This window comes from Ceratotherium simum, chromosome 8, assembly GCF_057802395.1.
Source record: "Ceratotherium simum simum isolate JZ-2026a chromosome 8, ASM5780239v1, whole genome shotgun sequence".
NCBI classification, from domain to species: Eukaryota; Metazoa; Chordata; class Mammalia; order Perissodactyla; family Rhinocerotidae; genus Ceratotherium; species Ceratotherium simum.
The window spans coordinates 48755900-48782266 of record NC_141907.1 but is presented as its reverse complement, the minus strand read 5'-3'; the positions used below and the strand labels follow the sequence as shown (position 1 = coordinate 48782266).

General features: G+C 35.9%; 1 protein-coding gene across 19 annotated transcripts in view; it reads right to left on the bottom strand.

Moving 5' to 3' along the window:
• Positions 1-26367, bottom strand: part of ADGRL3 (adhesion G protein-coupled receptor L3) — an 812769-nt gene that overhangs the window by 330577 nt on the left and 455825 nt on the right. The gene's annotated exons all lie outside the window — the stretch shown is intronic.

The window sequence follows — 26367 nt, the reverse complement described above, 5'->3', positions numbered from 1 at the left end:
GGACCAGGACGCAGTCACATACTCTGTTCTTGGAAAAACCACAGAACGCACTCATAAGCTTTGACTCTGCCAAAGTTCCTGATTATACAAAAGCCCCTAACAGCCACCTGGACCCAACCAATAAAATGATGACCTGAGCCAACCAATCAGGACTAAGCAGGCTTGCATCCCTTATTTGCATAAGCAGACCAGAGTGGGAACCTGGGCAGGAACCGGTTTTATATAAGATAGCCTCCTTCCTTTGTTCTCTCAGAGGGTACTTTCAGTTTGCTGCCAAAGGCTACGCGTCCCCTGTATGCAAACTGTATGAGCAATAAAGTTTTCCTAACTAAATTCTTGTATTCCAGAGATTTTTGTTGACGATATATTAATTACTGAAAAAAAGAAAAAACCTACTGTACTCTGTTTCATCATGCTACATTTTAAAATAATGAACACTGAAAACAACTTGCATATTAGGGCATTTTCAAACACAAATGTATAAATGCAGAATATTGAAACAAGAAGCATTTATAGCAATGCTAGCCAACAGTTATTGAATGTTTACTATGTGGAAACCCTTAGTATTAACTCATTTAATTATCAAAACTACTGTCTAGGGTAAGTGTATGTCACCATTTTACAGATGAAGAAAGTGTGAGGCAGAGAAATCAAGTTACTTGCTTAAGGTCACAAATCTAGTAAGAAACAGAGCTAAAGTGGAAAAACGACAATCAGGCTCCAAGGTTTTTGCTCATCAGATGGTCTACATAGTCTCCCAAGAAGATTACTGATCAGTTTATACTGACTAATTTTTCTCACCAAGAAAATGAAGTAACAGAACAGTTTGATGGCCTGTTTCAAACGTCAATAAATTTGAAAAATAGATTCAAATTTATGATGTTTTGAATGAAATCTCAAGTTGTGAATTTTAGCTGATTTGCAACTTACATAAAAACTATGTGGCCTACAGAATCTGGTATCTACTGCCAAATAAATGACATATACATTTGGAAATAGAGTGAGGAGGTAAGTTTTAGATTTCTTAGATTTCTCAGGATTTTTTTTTATTTGTGAGGAAGATCAGCCCGGAGCTAACATCCACGCCAATCCTCCTCTTTTTGCTGAGGAAGACTGGCCCTGGGCTAACATCCGTGCCCATCTTCCTCCACTTTATATGAGATGCCACCACAGCATGGCCTGACAAGCGGTGCATCTGTGCTCGCCCAGGATCCAAACCCGGGTCGCCAGCAGCGGAGCGCTCGCACTTCACCGCTACGCCATGGTGATGCCCCTCAGGATCTTTTCTAATCACAAACAATGGCATCTTCACTCACAAGTCTTCTCTTAACATCAGTTCACTTCTTATGCGTATAGCATGGTTCACCAGACCCTAGTGAGCTTCTCTGCTCTACTGTGCCACCAATTTTAGAGAAGAGGAGAGATTTGTGACAAAAAATGATAACTTCTTAGCAATGACAGTAAATATCAAATGCTTACATTACAAAAGGGAGAACAGGGTATAAAATTCTGGTGTGCAGCTACGCTACGAGAACGGGTTTTCCTTCTTTTTGAAAGCAAACACAGTTTCTTCTCCACTGTAAAACTGATGTCTTAATCATGTCTAAGTTAAGTTTATGCATTTGGAGGAACCGCAGTCTTTTATGAATCTTCTCCCTCAGCTTAGTAAACTACATATTGCCTATTTGAATTCAGGGCCATTAAATTCTTGCAAAGTGTTTACTGCACTATACATATTACGAGTCCTGTCACTGAACAGTGCCCTCTTCCTGTTTTATAGCTAATGTAGCATTTCTCCACGGCACCAGTAGATTAAAACATTGACTACTAGAAAAAGTATGTGAAAATGGAGCAAGCTCATTTTGCTACAAGCTAACTCAATAAATCTGTCTAGTTTACCGATGTTCACTCTCATTTAAAATCAGTACATATTTATCTTGCGAACTTCAAGAAGGCAGAGAGAGAGGTTATTTTGCTTTTTTTGCCCCTAACAGCAATGCTATTTTGTTAATGTTAATAAATGGCAGTATAATAGGACCTGATCTATATATTTCTGATATGTGCTTGGGAATATTCAGAAAGGGGCCAAGGAGGGGCATATTAAGACTTTAAAAGATTCTATCCATTGTTTCTAGAGCCCTACAACTCTTTCAATATAGAAAGAGGAAAGACAGCTTAAGCTGAATTTTATGATGTTAGTTTGATGTCTTTCTTAAATTTCTCACCAGAAAAATGGGTCATTAACATACCTAGTTTTTTTTCCATTTGGACAAATAAACTTAAAATAAAAGCAAATTTAGTCCTATATTCTAAATTGATAATTGAAGGATAAACAAAATGTTGGGAATAGTCAGTACTCCTCTTGACAGTATTGCACAGGAAAAGTTTTTTAATTTGAAGACAGAAAAACTGCTTTTTTCCAGTCCCTTACTCTCACAGAAGATGGTTATGGATATGGTTTATATAATCGATCCCCTAGAGCCATTCTGACCAACTGGTCAAGCACGCAACCGTTAGAATAGGTGCTCACAGATAATACAACCTGCTCTCTCCCATTTCTATGTGACAATCATTTTACCCTTGGTTATGACAACACAGTGGAAGAAAAATATTGATGTTTATTAAACCAGATCATGCCCACAGCTGTAAAATAGCTATACTACATCTTTTACGCACCTACCACGAGTACAAAATATTTCTCAGTAGATATATGCCAGAATTTTTATTATGACACATTTGATTTTACTTCTGAAAAGCTATGTGTGAATGAATGCCTTGCTTTCATTTTTATATACTATTTTCTTGAACATAAACTTCCCTTTTTACACAACAAAAAGCAAGTTGGTTATAGGGCCACTCTCTCCTAAACCATCTCTCTTGGAATGAAACATAATGAATCTCCTCTATCTGTGCCCTTGCACATACCATGTATTATTTAATACTTATTTTCACAGTTTCCAATACATTCATCGAAGATTAGGTGAAATCCCACCTCTCCTATGAAGTTTTCAACAAATTCCAATGTGAACCACAGCTTTCGGGAAGGCTTGCTTTTGAAAGATAAGCCTTAGGAAGAAAGTTTTTCTGAAACTGATCACCTTGGGGGATCTGGAGTAAGACATCACTCTATTTAGTATGTTAACAAGAAATTCAGCAATCAGTAGAATGCCAAAAAGGAGTAGATTCTCTACAATATCAGCCAACTATTTCAAACATGTAAATCTTACTTCACCAACAAGATTATAGCTGCTCTCCAAGAAGGTAGATCATATGTTAAATGTTAAAAGAGGTGGTAAAGTGATTAATATTTTGTCAAATCAGATTTACAAAAGGCTATGGAATACTTTCATAATAACAGTAAATAACTAAATAATTTCGGTAAATACTTATTGATTGGTGATGCCCACAAATGTTTTGAGTTACTCAAACATAATAAATCCAAATGTTTCTGTGTGGTATAGTGTCCTAATTTAGGATCTGCGGAAAGTAGAGCCTGAGACAAGGACTTTGATGCAGGTAGTTTATTTGGGAGGTGATCCCAGGAAACAAGTGTGAAGGAACTGGGAGGGGGATACATAAAAGGAAGAGAAGCCACAATATGTGTTATTATTGAAGTTGCCACTGTTGCTAAGGAGGAGCAAATTCTGCCCAGATTTCTGAGATACACAAAGTTAGGGTAAGATGCACAGGCCCTTCCTCCCCAGTGGCTGAGGACAATTTCACCAGCATGAACTCCCCTGCACACGAGCAGATGGCTGTGTGCCAGCCACGCAAGTTAGTGGCCTTGGGGAAAGGCGTTTAGCAGAAGGCCAAAAAACAAATAGAAGGCATTTGGGGTGAGAACTGGGTAAATGAGGTAGTCCTGAGTTCCCATAAAACAGTTCACTTTGGGTCTGGGTAAAATCAGAGGTGAGCCAAGGGGATACTATACATATACCAGAGGCATCTGCCAGTTGTATGTGTGTGTGTGAGCACACATAAACAAAACAGTACCTAGACCATAATCTTTAACTTCTATTTTCCCATTATACTGAGTTTTACATTTATTTAGCAGTCACTTCAATTTTGGATACTGCAAAAGATATTGTTAATCTCATAGTTTTTCACATGGCAATTTTTCTTGACTCTTTCTCCAATAAAAAACTTTTTTTTTTTTACTACTGCAATATTCCTAGCTTATTTTTGTAACATCCTTTGCAGCTACATGAAGCTGAGCGAAAAGTTCAGAAAAGACTTGTAGTAAGAGGTCTAAAATTTACACATTCCACAGAACTCCTGCTGGAGGCACAGAAAAGGGAAAAGTAGAACTTGTTGTGGCTGATTCTGTCTATTGTCATGTCAATCATGGGAACAGAGACAGAGAAAGATAAATCACTTACTATCCTGAATTCACTAGCAGCTGAGACCCAGCTGGCGAGCAGGGTTTCAACAGAGGAAATATTTCTTTTCCCCTACTTTATTTTATGATATGATAACATTCATTTAAATCTAGCCCTTGAGCAGCCCTTCCTATTTTGATAAGAAAAAAATATGTTTAGATAGACCTCCATCATAGGAAACTATTAAAATACTTCCTATATAAAAACCATTTCTCATCTTCTGAGGTCTTATTTCTTGGCCTTTTAAAATTCAGCATAGAAAGACCCTTTAAGAAATCACTTGTAGTTCAGTATAGTTAAAAGGAGTCCAGAATTCTTGAATAAAGAGTATGAAAGAGATGGGGAAGACATGCAATTTCAACTCATATATTTTCATTTACTAACTTAGACAAAAGCAAGCCCTTGAAACTTTTAAGATTCTGAGAGGACATAATTTAAACCTAGAATTAGATCAAGGTCAATTAGTCTAACCAGTAAATTAGCAAGCAACATGAAATATTTATAAGTAATTTAAAGGCAACAAAATATATGCTTTGGTGAGCACTGGTACACAATAAATACTTGCTGATTGATCGACTTAATGAACATAATGTTGAGTTAATAAGAACTAATTTCTAGATGGAGGAAGAACATACAGGAAAAAAAATGAGTACACTCAGTGCTCATCATACAAGCATAATTGACTCCAAAATGTTTTCTCATTGGAGGAAATGAGCACAAATGACCATTAACTACTGGGATAATTAACACAAAGCAGCAGTATGTGTAGTAATGTAAAAGTAGGCTTCAGAATCAAGCTAGTGATATAGTAATATGCATTCATATTTACATACTTAACTAATGAGAGAGTCTTATCATTACACATATATATAATTACTTTTTCTTGAGCAGGGTACTTGACAGTAGCTGCAGTATCTGTCCTCATCATTTTCCACGTAACTGGGTATTGTGCAACTCAGATATCCAGGTTTAATTGACAGACAATCTTCAAAGCATATGATAGTCATCTTTGTCAAAAAGGGCAACTTTAATTTTAAAACAACACATTTCAGTGCAGAAACACAGAACATAAGTGTATACAGAGAGCGCTAATTCAAGAGACAGAAAGAACCAAAATCACAGTGAAGAATAAGGGATCATTTGCCTCGATGCAGTTGGCAGCCATCTCTTGAATTTAAATAGGTGACAAGCATGCTCACATAGTGGTATCAGCTGTGTAATTTTATGGACCATGAAGGGGATCAGAATATGTCACCCTAAAATATGGCCCTTTGGCATATCAAATATTTTAAGCTGAGGAACGTGAGAAACACCAGGTGCAGGAAGGACTCCCTGACCTTCCCCTTACTCCCTGAAGCAGGACTTAAGACGCTCTTGTGAGAGGTGCCCTCTCAATACCCAGAAGAAAGGAGCATCCTTATCTCTGAAGACAGAGGGATGCCAAAAGGAATCCAAAATAACAGGCCTGACTATGTTTCTCCCAGTTTACTACTCTTAACTCATACCATATTTTTCCACAACTTTCTACTCTTCATCAAACCAAGTATAAAAATGCTCAGGTTTAACCATTTCATAGAGTCTTCACTTCCTTATGAAGGATCCTATGTCACATAGAACTTAAATTTGTATGATTTCTCTTGTTAATTTGTTTTTGTCAAGCCAAAGTACACGGCCCCAGCTAGAGAACCTAGAAGGGTTGTAGTTCGAGACTGGATCAATGCCCCAAGGTGGACCCATCGGCTTTTCCTTTCTGTAAATATCACCTACTGTTTCTGAACAACAAAGTCATTAATAAACTCTCCTTTACAAATACAGAAATAACAAATTTCACAAAGGTTTTGACTCCAAAGCCAGGGACAAACCTACCACCAGCCACTGACATCAGAACTGCTTTTAATGCCACAGTTTAGATATCTGGATAAGATGAAGAACATACCACATTTTTAAACATCCATAAGAGTAGCTTCCATTAACCAATTCTAGTTTAAGAAATAATAAGCATGTTTTCTATGCTAATTATTTCAAAGTTTTAGCCATAGCAATACCAACTTGGCTACAGTAAAAACATATGCTTCTTTGAATAATTGTTATCTAGGAGATAGCACGCCCATACCCTCATAAAGGTCACTCCGACTCACAAGCCACTCCAGAGAGTTAGCTGCATTTGCTTACTTAAATTCTATACTATCATGTGTAATCTATACCCAAGTATTAACTCCCCTGAATACACCAGAAATTTGATTGCAATCATTAATGAAGTTTATGTTAACATTACTGGCAGAATTCAGATTTAGGCACTTAAAATACTTTATTCAACAAATATTTCATTGGATGATATGTTTTTACTGGGCAGGGTATTGTAGTGGTTGAGAGACAGGTTGTTTTGTTTTGTTTTTTTTTGCTGAGGAAGATTCACCCTGAGCTAACATCCACTGCCAATCTTCCTCTTTTTGTATGTGAGCCACCACCACAGCATGGCCACTGACAGACAAGTGGGGCAGGTCCGCGCCCAGGAATTGAACCTGAGCTGCTGAAGCAGAGCATGCCGAACTTAACCACTAGGCCACTGGGGCCGGCCCTGAGAGAACAGGTTTTTGAGTCACATAGTTTCAAATGGGTTCAAATCCTGACTCTACCACTGCGTAGCTATGTAACATCGGCTGAGTCACATAATGTTTCTGTGCTTCAGTTTCCTTGTTGTTAAAAAATATTACAATAAAAGTCTCTTCCTCTCTGGCTTATTGTGAAGCTTACACAGGGCGTGGCACAGAGTAAATACTTGGTAACTACTAGGTATTATTATTGTTGTTGTTATTATCATTATTATTCGATAAACATGGTTTCCTTGCTTTTGTGGTTTTCATAATTTTGCTGAGGATATGACTCCTGCTCATTAAATCATTAAAAATTAAATACATGGACCAATTAGGCAATATTAAAATATGAAAGTACTATATTAAATATAAATTGGGCTAAAATAATAGGCTAAATTTAAGAAGCAGATATGATTCACTACAAATGGTCAGAAGGGTGTAATAGCAAGATCAATATGACTGGTTATGAAATGTTCTTTGGGGAAGGTAGGGCTTAAACTGAAAGTTTAAAAATTGTCAAGATTGGAATAGGTGATCTTTTCACTTTAATCAGCTTTCATTTATGACTGAAAAAAAAATAAAAAGAAAACATGTGTTTCTTTGAATTTTTAATGAGTTCCTATTCCTACTTAAAAAAATACATCCAAGAAATTCTGAATTTTCAACTTGGAAATTTTCTATTAAAAAAACTAAGACCTCAATAGTTTAAACAACAAGTAACTAAGTAAAAAATGTACCTTTAAAACATGTTTTACACCTGCTTTAAAAATATTAAGAGTAATCAAAGCTTTCTTACTAGTGATATAGAAAAAACAAACCCAGCAACTACAATTAAAGAAAGGCATTTGAAAGGTAAGATTTATGACTTTGATATATTACTTTACTAAGAATGAGACAATTTATTATGGCTCTAAATCCCTCTACATCCCAAATGACACTTACTGTTGGCACAGCAGCCACTTTTTCTCAGTGCCAGTGTAAATTCACATAACATTTTTCATGAATAAACAGGAAAATGTCAGCAATAAGAAAAAAAGGGAGATGGCAAGTTTGGAAATAAGCCAATAACTCTGTGCCAAATGACCCACGAAACTTGAATTTCAGGAGGGAATGTCTGAAATTTGGGAAGTCGAATGCAGCATTCTGAAGAAAACTGAGTTAAATCACACATTACAGCCAAAAAATAAGGGAAAGAATAAAAATAAGACAGGGTGACCCACACTGAGTTTGAAATAAATTAATTCAAGCAGTGACATGGTGAGTTAAGACCTCCACAATGCTTGTAATGGGGTCCTGTTGGGCTTACAGTAGGTATGTGAGCACATATGGGCTCAACATCAGGGGGTCTCAGAATAGTGGATGATCTTACATACTACAGAATACATGCTGGGATACATACGAAGAGAGAGAAGCACATGAAACTCTAGGGTTTTCATTTCTTTTCCATAATTCTTGTTCATTTGCTTAAAAACAAATCTCAGTACATTTAAACATGCTGAAAAGTATTTTTAAGATCTGATTAGACAACTAAAAATGTTCACATGCATCAACAAAGTTAAATCTTAAACCTTCAGAAAACTAAGGTCAAGTAAACACCTTTAAAATCAGTTGAAAAGATAGTAATATTAACACATTAAAAAGAAATCAACAAACTGCTATTTATTTCTTTAAATCAAACTATCATCCTGTATTTTACTTTTCTTTGAGAATATGAGTACTCACGAAAGGGCACTTCCTATGGAAATGTTTACTTATTGGTGAGTGGAGAGAGTCTGATACATTTTTTCAATCAATCTTGGATTTGCTGTGATGTCAAATAACAAAGCCTGGGTAAACTTGAGCTTCTTTAGCAATTATAATTTTTATGTTCCTATTAAAATCCTTCAGCCAGTAATAGTGCTGCCCCATGAAGCATTGTTAATTAGATTTTAAAGACTGTTACACATTAGAGAGCACAGGTGCTACCCCAAAGAAAGAGTATCTTCCTCCCTACTTTCGAAGCGGGTGATTCTGAGCCCACAATGACAAATGACCACTTCCTAGGGTGCAGACACCATTCCTCATCTTTTCTCTATTTTGGCCTCTAAACAAACCTTTGTATGTAATAAGGAAAACGGTTAAAATAAACATCAAAGCAAACAATAGAAGAAATATATAATAAAGGGGCATCAGATATCCTGGTGGAGGAAGGGGAGGTAGATTCCGTGGTGACAGAGTTTGGTCTTTTTTTAGCACCCATTTTTTCTATCATCTGCCTTTCTGAGTCACTGCCCAGCAAGACCGTCCTAATTTGCTCTCAGCAACAATAGAAGTAACAGTCTTGATGTCTATCTCTTTTATAAATTGATTCATTTTTCCTAAAACCATATCCTTTCTTTCTGATACTTGGCATTTTACCTTCAAATCCAGAACGTTATTTTCAGATGTTGGATGAATAAACAGAGCCCTTCATTATTACATATTTTTAACTGAATCGATGTCTCCTACAAGCTGTTTATGTAGAAAGAGTTAAATACTAAGTCTCTAGCAAACCCTTTCGCTCCTCAAGCTTAGTAGTTGAAAGAAATTTTTGTATTTATTCAACAATTTACAATTCCCCAAAGCATTTTCACACTAGGCTTGTAAATGGATCATGCTTCTCAGTCAAGGCTAAGGTACTGAAAAAATAACAACTGAGATTTGTTGAGCATTTATTTAGTCTGTGTTGGGTATGGCTCTCACCATTTAAATGTATTTAATTCCCATAAAAATTGTATAAGGTAGATACTATTATTATTCCCATGTTACTGAAGTAGAAACTGAGGCAGAAAGCATTTGAGTAACTTACTCAAGGATCCAAAGCCCCTATGACATAACTATCTCACAAATAAAAAAAATATGATAAACTACAAAGGAAAGTTGTGGATCAACAAGAGGACAGACAAATGCCTTTTGTCAAAAGGAGGAAATCTATGGTTAGGGAAACATATTAGCGATACTGAGTTAAGGCACAAGCAAGATTCTAGAAGGAATGAAAGATGGCTCCTAAGTACCTAAAAATGAAAACGAAATCACAGACAAATTATATTAAATTAGTAACACTTTCTTTACAGATAGAAAATCAGGAAACGCAGGAGTAAAGATTTAACTGGACTCCAAGTGATTTTGACAAATTTTATCCTGATATATAAGTAGACAGAATGTAGAAATAAAAACAATAGTGATGATTCATTTAGGAGGACACAAAGCTGTATTCAATGAGCTGGACATATCACTGAACCCAAAGAGATTCCTGGGTAAGTTAAGGTTGGACAATGATTCCCAGTGGCTTTCAGGAAATCTCGGTCCTTCCTATTGATCACTTTAATATCGATATTCAGTTGAAGAAATCAAAAGTATAAAAGTAAAATCTGTAATTCACAGAAAGTTAGGGGTTCTAATAAAAAGGAAGTCAGAATGAATATCTGAAAAAGTTCTTTAAATGGCAGGCAAGAATAAAGGGCTGAAAGTGAGAAAATGTAAATGCAAATTCTAAAGTTATAAAATAACCTTGAAAAGGTGTTTCATTCATGTACAAAAGTTGTATAGTTACTAGAAGAATTTTAAAAATTCACATAAATTGAATAAAATTGACCGAAATTCAAAGGGAACAAGCCCTCACGTGGTCAAAAGAGAGAAAACACACAGCGCCCTAGAAATGGCGACTGAAGTACTGTTTTCCGTTTGAGCAGTGTATTTTGAGAGCTGCATCATCAAGGTGGACTGGTCTAAAGATTGAAACTAGAAAGGAGTAGGATCTAGAAACCATGAATAAAGAACCTGGAGTATTTGGCAGGAAGAAATAATTCAGGGCCTGGTATTCCAATCACCCTTTGCATATCCCAGATCCCCTGTGTAAGTCTGTGATTGGCCCTGTACCCGAACTGGCTCCAGGGTAAGCCTAACACAGTCACTAAACTAGTGGTCTTACCGTTTCATTCTAATTCTACAATTCCACAATTCTCTGTCCATCTCTTCACTTTTTATCTCTAATCCTCGTGTCCAGATTTAAACTGTTCCTTTATTTCCTCACCACTTCTTTTAACATTCCTCAGATCCTAATAACTCAAAACTGCCTCTCTCAGAATCTTTATCCTATCCCTAAATATGATTCACTTGTTAAAAATGTGTTCAAATCTGTATTTTCTAGGTTAACAAAAATAAAAAAGAAGATGCCTTTTAAGCTACCACAAAGTTAATATCTTCCTTTAATAATTTTCCTACAGCTTTAATGTGCTATGTGTATTGTGATTCTAGAAGATGAGCAGAAGGTGGTAGTGACAGCTTATTATTTTGTTTTACAAACTTACTTGATGATGGATGGAATCTTCTTTCCCCTCATCAAATGTATTATGTGGCTGATGCTCCACAGAACAGACTTTGAGAAATGCTGCTCTACAGAATTCCATAAGCGAATGTGCTTCTTTTTCTTTTAACTTCTTTCTCTTAGTTTTTGTAGCATTAGATTCTTCTCAAGATTTTGGATTAGCTGCTTTCAACTTTGACACATCTTCTCTATATACATCTTCAGCTTGTCTTCCTTCTCCAGCCCTCTAAATTTTCCAAATTTTTGTTCTTTACCTTTTCTTCAGTTATTTTCAGATATTCCCCACCACTCTCAAAATTTCAACTGTACCTCTGTACAAAAGATTCTCAAATGTTTAGTTCCTTCCTGAGTGGTAGCATACTGGTGTGGTGTAATAACTCCAAAGGAATGCAAACATCAGGTCTCTACTTAGCAGCTACATGACCTTGGGTTTAAGGAGTATTTGCTCAATAAGTTTTGAGGATTAAATTGTGTTTCAGATAAAATGCCTCAAATACTTCTTAGTTACTGTTTTTCTTTCTTTTTTTTTGTGAGGAAGATCAGTCTTGAGCTAACACCCAATGCCGATCTTCCTCTTTTTTGCCGAGGAAGATTGGCCCTGAGCTAACATCCGTGCCCCTCTTCCTCTACTTTATGTGGGACACCGCCACAGCATGGCGTGACAAGCGGTGTGTCAGTGCGCGCCTGGGATTCGAACCCGCGAACCCCGGGCCACCAAAGTGGAGCGCACACACTTAACCAATTGCACCACCAGACGGGCCCCTACTAGTTTTCTTTCTAACCCAAGTGCTTTTCTGGCCCCCAGGCTATCATCATTGTTGAGCACTGCATATTTCACCAGCACTTCAAACTTAATATGTTTAAGACTTACTTCCAATGCCACATCACGGAACACTACAAGTCAACATTTCTTGATTTTCCTGTTGTAAATAACGGTATCACCACTTGCATAATCACCATGGCTCAAAACTCAGTTATTGACTTTTTTACCACATTCAAGGAGTTGCTAGTTTCTGTGAAATTTTCTTCACCACCTCCCCCAGTCTCCTTTCTTCTCATTACCATCATAGCACCTTAGTTCAGTTGGAATTGCTCAGTATCTAGACTGTGCAATTCATCTACTAATTTATTTACTTACCTCTTCTTTCCTGAATCTAAGGCACCCTGAATGTAACTGCCACAGTATTCTCTAAAATTCCACTGGTAATACATTTGTCTTCTTTTAAACTGACATTTAAAGGAAGCTCTGTTCTTTATTCAATCAAAACTTGCCATTTTATTTTCTGCTATTCTCTAATGTAATCTACTTGGGTTCTGTAGTCGGATTAAATTTCTTCTTTCATATTCCCGTTTTGTGGTACTTATGGCACTATGCCTAGTATTAGAATTTTTATGGAATTATTATTTCTTCCAATAGACTATGAGCACTCTGAATACAGAAACAATGCCTTATTCACATCTATATCCTCTTCATCACCTTCCATAGTATTTGGGAAATAAACGACACAATATTTGTGAATTTATTTGTATACATTTTCGTAGATTGTCTCATATCAGCCTCTTTCTCCATTGTTGGTCACTTTCCCCTCAAGTAATGATTTTCTTTTTGGAACTCCTACAATACCTTATCTAGCCCATATATATCTATATATTTCCTTGTTATATGAGTACAGATCTGCACTCACTTTTCTATCAGACAGTAACTTCCTGTAAGCACGATTTATCCAAAGTACTTTCTTCCAAGTTAAGCATTTTTTAAATAGCTCCTGAATGAATGAAATAGCATATTTTATTCCAAAATTCAATACATTCAACATTATTTATTGCTATATAATTGCACGGATTTTTGGAAGTGATTATTATGTGTTTATGAACCACTGAGCATGTGGTTAAGAGATAAGGGCAAAAACAACCAATATATGTTAGATATAAAAATCCTAATGCTTTTCTCTGTTCATTCTCTTAAATCTCCCATTTCACATTCTACCAAGAGTGATGTTTTTTTAAAAACCAAAACCTGCTTAAGCCCTTCAACAAATTTAGGCCAAGTCCATAATCCTTTCCCTGGCCCACAAGGCCCTGTAGGAGCTGAACCTGTGTCTTCCTGTCTAATCTTACCCTGTTCTATTTTGTTTCCTGCTGTACTCTGTGTATAGTGTATCACAGGTCACAGAGTAGCCAGTTAATAAATAATTACTGAAAAATGATAAATAGAATTGATAAGAAATATTATTTCAAAAAAATCTTATATTCTTTTGGAGTGTATCTGATATTCAGCTAACTCCTTCCCTCAGTTCTTCCATCATTTTAAAATGCTCATTACATCATACCAGAGTGCCCTCTTAAAATCACTTAAGGAGAATTCAGCCATTCTCCTTCACCTCATTTTTCCACCTGTAAAACTGAAGGAATCCTTCTCAGCTCCTGGCCATATCTCAGGGATGTTGCAAACATCAACAAGTTCAGATTTGAAAGTGCTCAAGACTTCTTTGGATGAAAGATGTTATTAAGAGCAAAGTATTATTACCATTTCTGATAGGATTACATTCTGAATGGGCAAGTATAAATGGGAGTCCCTAGAGGAAGAAGCACACTAATGGTTTAAGTGAGATGCTGAAGCCTCGAGATAAACTAATTTAAGTCAAAGCTCCAGAGTTAAAAAAGAAAGTAATTTTAACTGGATTAAATAATGCCACCCTTCACATAAGAATAGTTTGCCATTTACATAAGATATAATTTTAAAGTGGATTTTCTGGAAGTCTATGTAACAGGCAATTATGTCAGTTTATATGCAGGAGCTGGAATCAAAGATTGCAATGCATCGTGACTGAATGGAGAATCATGCACCAAAATGATTCTCTACAATACTTAATCACGTATTTTTCATAAGGTAAACTCACATACTACTATAAGTTCTGAAAATAATTTATTTAATCTATAATTGGTGGAATTTAAAAAATATGTATTTGAGAATGTCACAAGAACTTGAATGAGTATAACCTCTTTTCTACTCTATAAGGTCAGCAACAACTATTTTTTCACTTTGGCCTCAGCTTTTCAACCAATGCCTAGCATATAACACTGGAGCCCAATATTATTTTTTGAGTGAATCATAAAGTTCACAATAATTAATACTGTTTAACTTCAAATAGCCAAGTAGTTTTGGTACTAGTGCCTCAAAGGAAGAGTCATAAATCCAACAGAGGAAACTAAGATTAGTAATATTCTCTTCTATGGCTCCCAATTCATAAAGCTGGAAAGTTCCCTGAATAGTATTTACTCATTCTAAATTTCTCTATACCTGATAGATAATGGTATAGATCAGAACGATCTGCTCAAGTCTAATGATTTCTCCTGGGCTTCATGTGGCAGAATTTCTCTGTGGTTAAGTGATATATATAACAGACTAACTTCAGATTAGTAAGTGAGGTTCCACACTAATAGCATAGGCCCTCTGAGGAAGAACTGGTGCAGAGGCTTTGTACCCACTTTGTGGGTTTCCAAAAACAGCACTGGTTCAAGTTCCAAGACACAGCCAAGTCTCCTAAGCATAACCAAAGTATGCTCCAATTATTAGGCCAGCTCCTGAAGAATTCAGAAATGGCCAGAAATCCAGGTGATACTGTTTTCTTGGAAACACCTCTCCCACTTCAAGCTCTTGTATGGAGTCCTCCAATGTTTCACTGAACTTTTTGATATTTCCACCTATTTTTATCAGTTTTCAAATAGTATCAAATATGTTTGATTTAAAACTTCATTGAGGCATAGTTTTAATTCCACTTCACCACAAGTATTACTTCTACCTTAGAATCTTCACTTATTTTTGTTTTTGAATATTTCTTTCTACTTCTATAGAATCTATGATATTTTTGATTTTATACATCTCGTGCTATAATAATTTAGTATCTCACCTATTTGGTGATAAGCTTTTTAAGGTTATCTTTGTATTTAGTCTTCAACTTATCACTTAATCAATACTACTAAATATCTACTATATTTTGGGCAATGTGATACATAATGGGATATGAACCTGGACAAGAAATATAAGCTCCTGACCACATAGGACTTGGGGAAAATATATATCATTTATCATTTATATAAAAGGCATTCAATAAATATTTATAAAATGTACATGCAAAAAATTTTTTGTGATAAGTTGGATTTTAAAATATAGCATCTGTTGCAGTTATAATTAAAATATAAGCTCATAGGATTTCAAGCTTACTCAATAATTAAATTAATAAATCATCACTTAAATCCATGAAAATAGTGATAAAGAAAAGAAATAAATTAGATAATTAAAATCACAGTTAATCTACCATTTTCTTATGGAAGGAAAAATACCATGAAGATTAAGTTTCATCTGCAAGTAACCAGTAAAATTCCTAGAGAGCCAAAGCCCTAGGAAGCACACTTTCTGGAACAGAATATTCCCCCTGACTTTGTGGATTCAAGTCAAATGTAGATTCAGAAATGATCAATTTGATCAAGAAACTCTACCCTCAAAAATTTTTCACCATACTCACACGTTTTGTTAGAGGTTTCCTTTGTAATCCTTATTTATCATAAATATACGTAATGACTGTATTTAATGACTATTTGCCACACTAGAAAGAAAATACCATATGGGCAAGAATCTTATCCATTATATTCGTTGTTCCATGCTGAGTCTTTACCAAGGTATCTATATTAATTGCATGCAAAATTCAACTGTTGAGTAAATTTTTTAATTTTTGTAGTAAACTTGAAAAACTCACATTTGTTGAGTAAACTCAAAAAACACATTTGTTGAGTAAATAAAATGTTCATACCTCAAATGTGGCCAGGTTTTTCATAAATTAAATTTCTATTTCTTTCTTCTTTATACATGTAGTCAGCATATTAAAACAGCAATTGTAAATTTTTCAATAGGCCAGGATGGAAAAATAAGACAATTATATGATGGGTGCGTGTATTACAAATAAAATGTAGAAGACATACTATTTTAAAGTCATTATCACCTGCTCGGTTCAGAAGTAATGGTGAGAATTACATAATGTATATTTTTTTGCTCAATATTTGAAGAAACAGAATTCTACAGATTACCATAAACCAGTTAGAAAATGAATATTATATTTAAGACTCATAGACATATTCAAACTTTTAGCATTAGGAGACTCTTAGAAATTATTAACTACCTTGACAAAGAATTTGGCCTTCCTAATGCTCTCCTAAGTAGACTCACAGTATATCTCTTTCATATTACTGTAGATAGTCATTACCAAATTTCACAAGATGCTATTTAATATCAAGCTGAAGAAAGCTGACACTACCAGCCTTTTCTTGCCAAATACTGGAAAATTTAATTAAATAGACATTTGACTTCAAGAAGGCAATGTTGAAAACTAAATAAACTTTATCCTTTTAACCTTATTGACTGACCAAAGTAACACGAAAACATCAATACCTCATCCGCAATGAGAACTCATATTGGATGAACTTTGTCTCTGTCAAGGATGTGATTACTAATGGAGGTGGTGGTGCCATACTTAAAATCAAATTACTCTGATATGACAGCTTAATCTCAGACTTAACATAATCTTTATTCTACCACTCTGAAACTTCTTGGTGATTTAATAATACTGATTTTAAGAGTCTAACATTATGAGCCTTAGGCATGCCAGTTAGAATTCTGGCATGCTATATCTTTGATTTGTCTAAAACATACATAAAAAATATAATAAATTTTGGTTGGAGCTGAAGTTTTCCATTTCCTTTGAAGCTTTAGAAAAGTGAATATGATAGCTTAAAGGTTAATCTGATCACTTCATGTAGGACACTAATCAGTGGTAATAGTGAGTTAAAGCATGGTAACAGAAGAGCATAAAACAAAAGGATATACGTTCTGATATTATTCCAATTATTGCTTTTCTTTTCACAAAAGTAGAGATCATTAAGCCTTACAAAGCTAAGAGTGAAAGAAAAAAAAAACTGTCCTTAACTTTAAGGCTTTTTGTTCACGGATTTTGGCATTTTCCCCTGAGTTCTAAATTACTTTCGCACAGGGAAGCTTTATAAAAAATGAAATCATACAGTAGTGTGAGGACATGAAGGAATTGCTAAGGAGAAAAAGGACTGGAGTATAATAATTTTCAAGATAAGAACTCACATTTTTCCGTGACTAGTCAAGAACACACTGAAGCTACTCACTACACGTCTCTTTCAGGATTAGTATCATTGAATTCTTCAAGGCTTAAGAAATTCAACAAAGTAAAATAATAATTGTAATAAGAGACTGAATTGGGCAGGGTTCTTCAAAACTGAAAAAAGAGTTGATACTATCAATACGAGAGAGAAAGAGAAAAAGAATGACTGAATGACTAATGGTCAGTTAGAAGGCAAACAAAATTCAAACAACCAGTACCTTGATTATATAGTTTCTTATATGGAGTTTGAGAAATAGAGGGAAACAAAAGGGAGTACAGAGAAGAGGGAAGGAAAGAATTGCCAAAATGAATTAAGAAAGAAAAGTGAGGGGCCGGCCCCGTGGCTTAGTGGTTAAGTGCGTGTGCTCTGCTACCGGTGGCCCGGGTTTGGATCCCGGGCGCGCACTGACGCACCACTTCTCCGGCCATGCTGAGGCAGCATCCCACATGCAGCAACTAGAAGGATGTGCAACTGTGACATACAACTATCTACTGGGGCTTTGGGGGAAAAAAAAGGAGGAAGATTGGCAATAGATGTTAGCTCAGAGCCGGTCTTCCTCAGCAAAAAGAGGAGGATTAGCATGGATGTTAGCTCAGGGCTGATCTTCCTCACAAAAAAAAAAAAAAAAAGAAAGAAAAGTGAGAGATTAGAGAGAAATTCTGTAGAAGAATTTAGAGAAAACTTAATTAGAGAGAAATTCTGTAGAAGATAATATTTTCACATAAGTCAGAGGAAGCGCTTAGTAAAGGAGGAGACGGTAAATGGTCACAACTACTGCAGAGATACTATTGAAGAATAAGTTCTGAGAAAATACAGTTTGACTCAAAAGAAAGTTTCAGATGATTTTTGATAAAATATTATCAATTATCAGTAAACTGGTGGAAGGAAAAGACAGACTGCAAGGAGGTATCTACTAAATGCTTCAAGTATATCATCAAGGTAAAAAAGAAAAACAAAAATACTTCCAGCCTGCTGCCATTACAGAAATTAGTTCAGACATGTCATAGTCCCTCCTTCTCTGAGTAGTTCAAAGTTACTTTGCTTCTTCTGTTGTAGGTATTTTAAGTGAGCTGCACTGCTTGTCACAGATGTTAGGAGATACTTCCAAAGTTTATTTAATGAAAACTCTCCAAATCAAGTGACTATACAGATACATAAAAAACATGCCTCAAATGTTAGCAAAGGTTAAAAATTGTCAAAAGTATTGGGTCAGTTACTTTGCTGGAGAATTAAAGGTCACAGGTTCAATCCCACTCAGTTTTACTCCATAGCTTGAACCATTAACTCCAGTCAGCAGACAAGTTCTCTTGTGTCAGGTGGCAAGTGCCTCAATGCTATTCGAAAAGTAAGATGAAGCAAATGATTCTTAGTAGATCAACCGAGATAATCTTACTGGTAAAGATTTAAACCTCATTCACCTTATCACGTAAAGCAAAACAAAAAATTAATTTCCATCAACAGAGGAACGACCAAATACATTGTCTACATCATATCACTATATGATAAACTATTATAAAGCCCTTGAAAATAATCAAAGTTATACCACTTGACTCAGGGGGAACTTCACAAGAGAACAGTGAGAAAAGCAGGATGTGTGTATAATACAACCCCATTTTTGTAAATACACACACACACAAATAAATCTATACTCGTGTAAAGGTTTCCAAAGGACACCTGAGTACACATAAAACTGTGAAGAATATACACTAAATTGTGGGTATGTGTGTATTTGTACGTATGTGTATGTGTGTGTCCTATCCTTGTAAAATCATACGTGTGTGTATGTATGCATAAAGCAATGTGTAAAAGAATGGTCATTACAGTGTTAGCTGAATTTATCTCCAGTGCTAGAAATTCAAGTAAAGTTTACTTTTATCTTAATATATATTTTTGTAGCATTTTTATTATTTGTTTGTTTATTCTTTATTTACGTAACCAGAAAAAGAAGTCATTTTATTGTGGAAGAAAAAAGCAAATGGCTTAGTGTCAACTTAATCCACCAGTCTGAAATCAGCCATGGACTGTGCATTTTCTCCTAGATATTATGAGCATTCTGCAGCCGTTAACACTTGATGATCAGGTATACTTGGTCACTAAGAAATAGAGTTTTACACTTATCCTGAAGCCAACTGTCCTCTTTTTAAAATACAGATCTGTACTTAATTAAAACAGAAACAAACCTGTGGTACTGTAAGTGAACATAAGTGAGGCCATCTTGTTAAACTAAATGGCCCCAGCCCCTCCTCTGTGTGACTACTCGCTGCTCTGCACGTACACTAAAAAATTCACATGCTCTCCTGATTTATGGCCTCCATTTACGTATGTACTCCCCGATAGCTTGATAAATTAAAACTTTGTTCTATGAGTTTCCCTCCAGGAACAGGCTGACCACAGGCGGGAAACACACCTACAAGGTATTCATCACAGCTGACAGAAGAATGGAACAATGTGATGCCTGGAGCCCATCACACCTGGAGACCAACATCCCCGGACCCCTCCTCACTGCCCATTTTCCCTATATAACTGCCTCAAGATTCTGTAATCCTTGAAGATGGTTTTTTTGAGACATTAGTCACCCATTTTCTGATTTGCTGGCTAATCTAATCTAATTAAACTTCCTTTCTCGATCCCTAACTCCTTGTGGTTAATTGGCTCAGATTGAGATGAGCAGAGTGAGCCCACTGCTCGGTAACAGTAGGCTGAAAAATGCACCCCACCCAGGTCTCCGCACCCTAATACCCAGAACCTATGAATGTTTTACCTTTCATGGCAAAAGGAAGTTTGGCAGATGTAATTAAGTTAAGGATTTTGAGATGAGAAGAGGATGCTGAATCATTCAGGGGGGCCCATCTAATCCCAAAGCTCCTTCTGAAAGGGAGGCAAGAGGGTCAATGTCATAGGGGAGATGTGAGGAGAGAAGTAGATGTTGGAGAGATGTGCTTTGAAGATGGAGGAAAGCATCATGAGCCATAACATGCAGGTGGCTTTTGGAAGATGGAAAAGAAAGGAAAACAGATTCTCCCCTGTAGCCTCCTGCCAACACCCAGATTTTGGACTTCTGACCTCTACACCAGTAAGAGAATAAACTTGTACTGATTTAAGCCACCATGCTCATGGTAATTTGATATAGTAGCAGTAGAAAACTAATGCAAAAGCTTAATTATTAACAACAACAAAACATTATAAACAAGATTCAATTCAGGGCAAGAGTTACAGAATGTTATAGTGATCACCTCACTCACCAACTACAGTTTCTCTCCATCCTGTTCAATGCTAGATTCCTAACAATGATTCCTACCTCTTGATGAAAATTCTTTTGAAGTCAAGCTAACTTCAGCACACGACTCCACTTTTTAGGTAGCAGGCTAGAGGGCAGTAAAATATTTTGCAAAAGAGAGCTGGTTAGATTTGTCAATTTCCAGACAAGAAGATATTTTTATCTGCCTTCTTTAGCATAATGAAAAAAGCAAAAATCTCATAAGTCAAAGGGACTGTATTCAAATCCCTATTCCCACTCCCCGCCCACCTACTAGGCGTGGGAACTTGGACAAGTTAAGGACTTAATTTATATTTCTGTGTTCCTTATTTTTAGAATAGGAACTATATTACCTAAATAAACAGATCACTGTGAGAATGCAATGATATTCTTTACAAAGTATTTAACACAGTGTAAGCACTTGGTACTTGTTCAGAGAACAGTGTCTACTATTAGGAGAAAGCTCTCATTTTTCTCCAGCAATTTCTCTTCTTTCTTTTTTGATTTTGACAAAGAGGAAGAAGATCAAGTAGAGGAGTTATAGTCTATTTTTATTAAATACCTCAAGATATTCTTTCTCAATCAGTTGTTTCCGGGCTGTCAGCTTCTAAGTCATTCCAGTCTCCATTCCAATCAGAGAATGAGCTGCTAAATGTTTATGATTAATTTGCATTAATTAAAAGCAACCATTACTATATAAAATTAGATCTGAGTTTCTGTAAAAGTCTACAATCTACTAAAAGGATTCAAAGATACTAGTTGAATACTAGTTGAATACTGACATTGAATACTAGTCAATGTCAGAATTTTTTTTTTTTTTGTGAGGAAGAATGGCTGTGAGCTAACATCCATGCCAATCTTCCTCTATTTTGTATGTGGGACGCTGCCACAGCATGGCTTGAGGAGAGGTGCGTTGGTCTGCACCCGGGACTCGAACCTGAGAACTCTGGGCTGCTGAAGCGGAGCGCTCAAACTTAACCACTACTCCACCCGGCCGGCCCCCAATGTCAGAATTTTAACTCTTAAAAAAACATCCAGATAGAATATCTCAAGAGCTTAAATTGGGAGTGCACAATATTATTTATAGCTTGGTATTCAGAATTTTATGATTGAGTGTTTTCAACAATAAGCTCCTCTATCCATATTGTATGGAAGACTTATTAAAATGATAATAGCAAACTTTTATCCAGCACTAATTTTGTGCTGGAAATTTTTAATTCTGTTGTGTGTATTACTTATTTGAATAATCAAAATAACTTTAGAGTAAGTACTTGCATTGAAGACATAAATCATATTTCAAAAGCACTACATTCATTTGTATATTTCTAGTAAACAATGAGGCTCTTCATCTTTATTATCCATCAAAGAGGAAGAAAAGGTCCTGAGTTTCCACTACTTAGGCAAAGTAAAATGGCCTTTATAAGTTGGTCTCTATCAGCTCTGGATATTCAACACTTTTAGAATCAATGATAGATGGGATTTTCAGTAAACAGCTCCTACTGGTGTTCAAGCTACTGTTTGAGGATAAAGATAAGGTATTCCAACATTTTAGAAAATATCATCTGATACCCCCAAGGAGCAACAGCTGATAAGATTCAAGCAAGTATTATAACTCATCATAAACTCTTGAATTTTGTACTAGAATCAGAGCTAATCACAAACGTAGGCCAATATTGATAAATGACTGAAGGACTGTCGAGTCCTGAAGACACAGGATGGCATATGTTTCTCACTCTACTAATCTTATCACTAACTCTTAAAAAGAGTAATACATGCCATCTGTTCCAGGGCAGTCATTCATAATTTATGAGATCTGAGCTTGGTATTTGAATCTATTTGATATAAGCATTAGCAAGTGCATGATAAACTAGAATGAGGAATTCTTAGAGCTTTGCCTTGATAATATCCCCAATAATATTCTTTTACGAGGCAGACATTTTTCTTGAAGTTAAGCTTGATGAGACTGGGTGAATAGCTCCTGGTAAGTAACAGATCAGGATAAGACCAAAATACTGCCATAAAAACAGTTTCTGTTAAACTCTGATACACACGTGGAGCCGACTATCAGTTCTATTGGCGCCTGAGCAATCAAATGAATCCAGGAGCAAAAAAAATGGAAGCCTTGTTGCAGGAATAATGCATTTTGTTTCCAACAAATCTGAATATGATCTCCCTTCTGAGCCTTTCCTGTTATCTTGATAAACTTAACATCAATGAGTTCTCTAAGAGGTAAGGAGAACAGGGGAGAGAGCAAGTCAAGGAAAATCATAGTAAAGGAAATTGTATGCTCTGCCTTCGGGAAAGATTCATTCTTCTCTTCACTCCATAATTCCATTAGTTGTTGGGTTTTTTTTTTGTTTTTCTTTTTCTTTTAACTGAAGACAGTTTTTGGCACCTATGAAATTTTAATGTTACTGAGTACTGAACTTATTTCAAGCTGCTCTAAAAATTGAGATGAGAAAAGATTTGCCATGCAAGTTTGGATGCATAGTTGAAGGCTTTCAAAAGCAAATGGTTAGTGTGTAGTGAACAGAAAAGCAAACTGCACACCCCACCTTCTCTAAAAATGTTCACTTACTGGCTTTCTCCAGGCAATTCTGAAATAAATTGATGAGAAAGGTCATGAGGCTTGAAATTTAGCTGTTTGCACAAAACGATTGCTCTGTCATAATACTGAGAAAGTTGGTTTTTTTGATATTTCAATATGCCATCATTAATTGCATTAATTATAGGCCATATTGAAGATAAACAAAAAACAAATAATCAAACAGTCACATTAGGACCATTTTGAATTCTGAAATTTTTCTGGAAGAATGTGAATTAAAATGAGGGACTGGGTTAGAATTCTAAATTTCAATAAAGAGAATATATTTGAATCTTTTATAATTTTGAGAGTAAGCCTTAATCACTCCTCCCATCTCTAGACTATAGGAAAACTAGTCTGAAATTTAAAGAAACAGAGTAACATGATAGAAAGACAATTAGCAGTTAAAAGTCAATGAGTTCTAACTACACAATCATCAACTATTTCACTTATTCTAAGTCTCAAGTCTTCATCCCTCAAAAACATTAAAAGATGGGATTAGATTACTTTGTAATGAAATTTCACTGTTATTACCTAGAGACGGTATGTGAAGACTCATATAATAGGGGCTCAACCAATATTTGTTGAATGAAATAAATGGACATGGCCAGAGTCCACCTGGACACATTTGAGGACATTGGCACCTCCTTATCTATTGCTATCTACGGGGAGAAATGGGACTGGAGGTAAATAAACTGGTAATAAAAGCTAACACCAGTGAGGAAAGTATGAAAATAAAAGATACAAGGCCAAAACTCCATGGAAAGCTTGAGTGTGACTCATGCAATTACCAGTAGCAGCAGGTCAAGTCCAAAAGAGATGCAGAACAGGAAATTTAAGCAATAAAAGAACCCACCAACACCCAGTGGGCTGAACGTGGATTCAGAAAATTTCCCTGGGCGCCGCCCGGTGGTGCAGCAGTTAAGTGCACGCACTCCACTTGGACAGCCTGGGGTTTGCAGGTTTGGATCCCAGGTGTGCATCGACACACCACTTGTCAAGCCATACTGTGGCGGCATCCCATATAAAGTAGAGGAAGATGGGCACGGATGTTAGCCCAGGGCCAGTCTTCCTCAGCAAAAAAAAAAAAGGAGGATTGGCATCGGATGTTAGCCCAGGGCTGATCTTCCTCACAAAAAAAAAAAAAAGAAAAGAAAATTTTCCTGATATGTCTTATATCACTTTGGGGTTAAAGAGAACAATCCCATAAGACAGAACTGGTTTAAGAGCTAAATCATATGGCAGATTCCCTTAAACTAGCTCTGAGAAGGACTCAAAATCCAGAGGTGATCAGAAATAAAAAATGAAGAATTAAGACAGAAGTCTTGTCTTTAAAATTATCTAATGGTCAAGAGCACTAGAGAATGCTATAACTCCATGATGCCTGGGGCTCGCCAAACCTTGGGATAAGCTAACAGTATTACGTAATTCCAAGCCTCAGTGGACCGTAGAACTGATTGTCAAATGACTTCAAAAATGGGTGAAATGCAACAGGCATAATTAATTTGAATGGCTATGATATACTGAGCGTTTCTAATATGACTGTCATTGTACAACGATTTTTACATATATTTAACTTTCACAGGAGCTCTGTAAATTGGTCACCATCCCTATCTTCTATGTGAAGAGACTCATTCACAGAGCAGTAAAACAACTTCACTAGAACACAGGTAATAATTGGAAAAGTCAGAACGTAGATTCTAAGGCTCTCGCTCTTAACTACTATGTTATACTCTCATGCTTGAGAGAACTTGGTAAGGCCAAGACAGAGGAAATGTGGTAGGACCTGATGAAGAGCCTAAGTAATAATTAGAAATACGTCTTTGCTATAGAGACATAGAAACAGCTGCTTCTTTTCTCTGCATATTACTTACTACTCTCTTCTGCATTGGTGTCTGTTCTAATTGAGATAGAAAAGCAATTAGCATAGAGAGAAGAAAATATATTTATAATATATATGAATAAAAACTAAACAGAATTGAGTTCCTTTCCCAGTCTTTGATTCTGTGTTGATACGATTACTTGAAGGATGACAGAATGATGAGATTATGGGTTCTTGGAAGTTAGCAACCAGTCATATTTATATTATTGGGGGCATTTGGATATTATGTAATATTTTAAAGATGACTAGGTTTGCATTAAGTGTTGGTAAAACTAAATTAAATTAATACATACAGGGCAGATGTCGAAGTCCATAAACATGAATTTAATTCAAGAATTACACGTCAGTTATTGTGGGAAATTCTTGTCTGTTTAAAGATATAAAAAAATTTAAGTGGAAAATCACTACATTTATTCATCCTATTTATCTAGCTCATATATTCACAATTGACTCCTTATTTACCCATTCACTATTTCTGCTGCCTCATAGAAATAGTAGATAGGTGTAATATAGTAAAATTGACTTAACTAAACAGTAACTTGACTTGGGTTTGCCTTTGGTTTGATATATTCATAAAGAGAATTAAAATGACTTTTGTCTATAACGACATGCTGCACACTCCATATCCAGCCAGTCCATGATAGAAAAGGTTTAAATGTTTAGATTTTTTTTTTTATTAAAGATTTTTTTTTTTATTTATTCATGTTTTTCCCCCCAAAGCCCCAGTAGACAGTTGTATGTCGTAGGTTCACATCCTTCCAGTTGCTGTATGTGGGACTCGGCCTCGCATTGGACGGAGAAGCGGTGCCTCGGGGCGCGCCCGGGATCCGAACCCGGGCCGCCAGCATCAGAGCGCACGCACCTAACCGCTAAGCCACGGAGCCGGCCCTAAATGTTTAGATTTAAAAATATCATAACAGATATACGATAATCTTTATTTAGAAAACAAAACTATGTCTTTATTAGTTCATGTCCTAGGTAAATAATGAATTTTTTAAACTATATTAATCATTTTAGAAAAAAAGTAATATTATAATAGGTTGTAGTAGCATTCTATTGTTGCTGTAACAGATTACCACAAACAGTGGTTTCAAACAACAGAAATTGTCAGAAGTCTAAAATGGGTCTTAAGGGCTAAAAT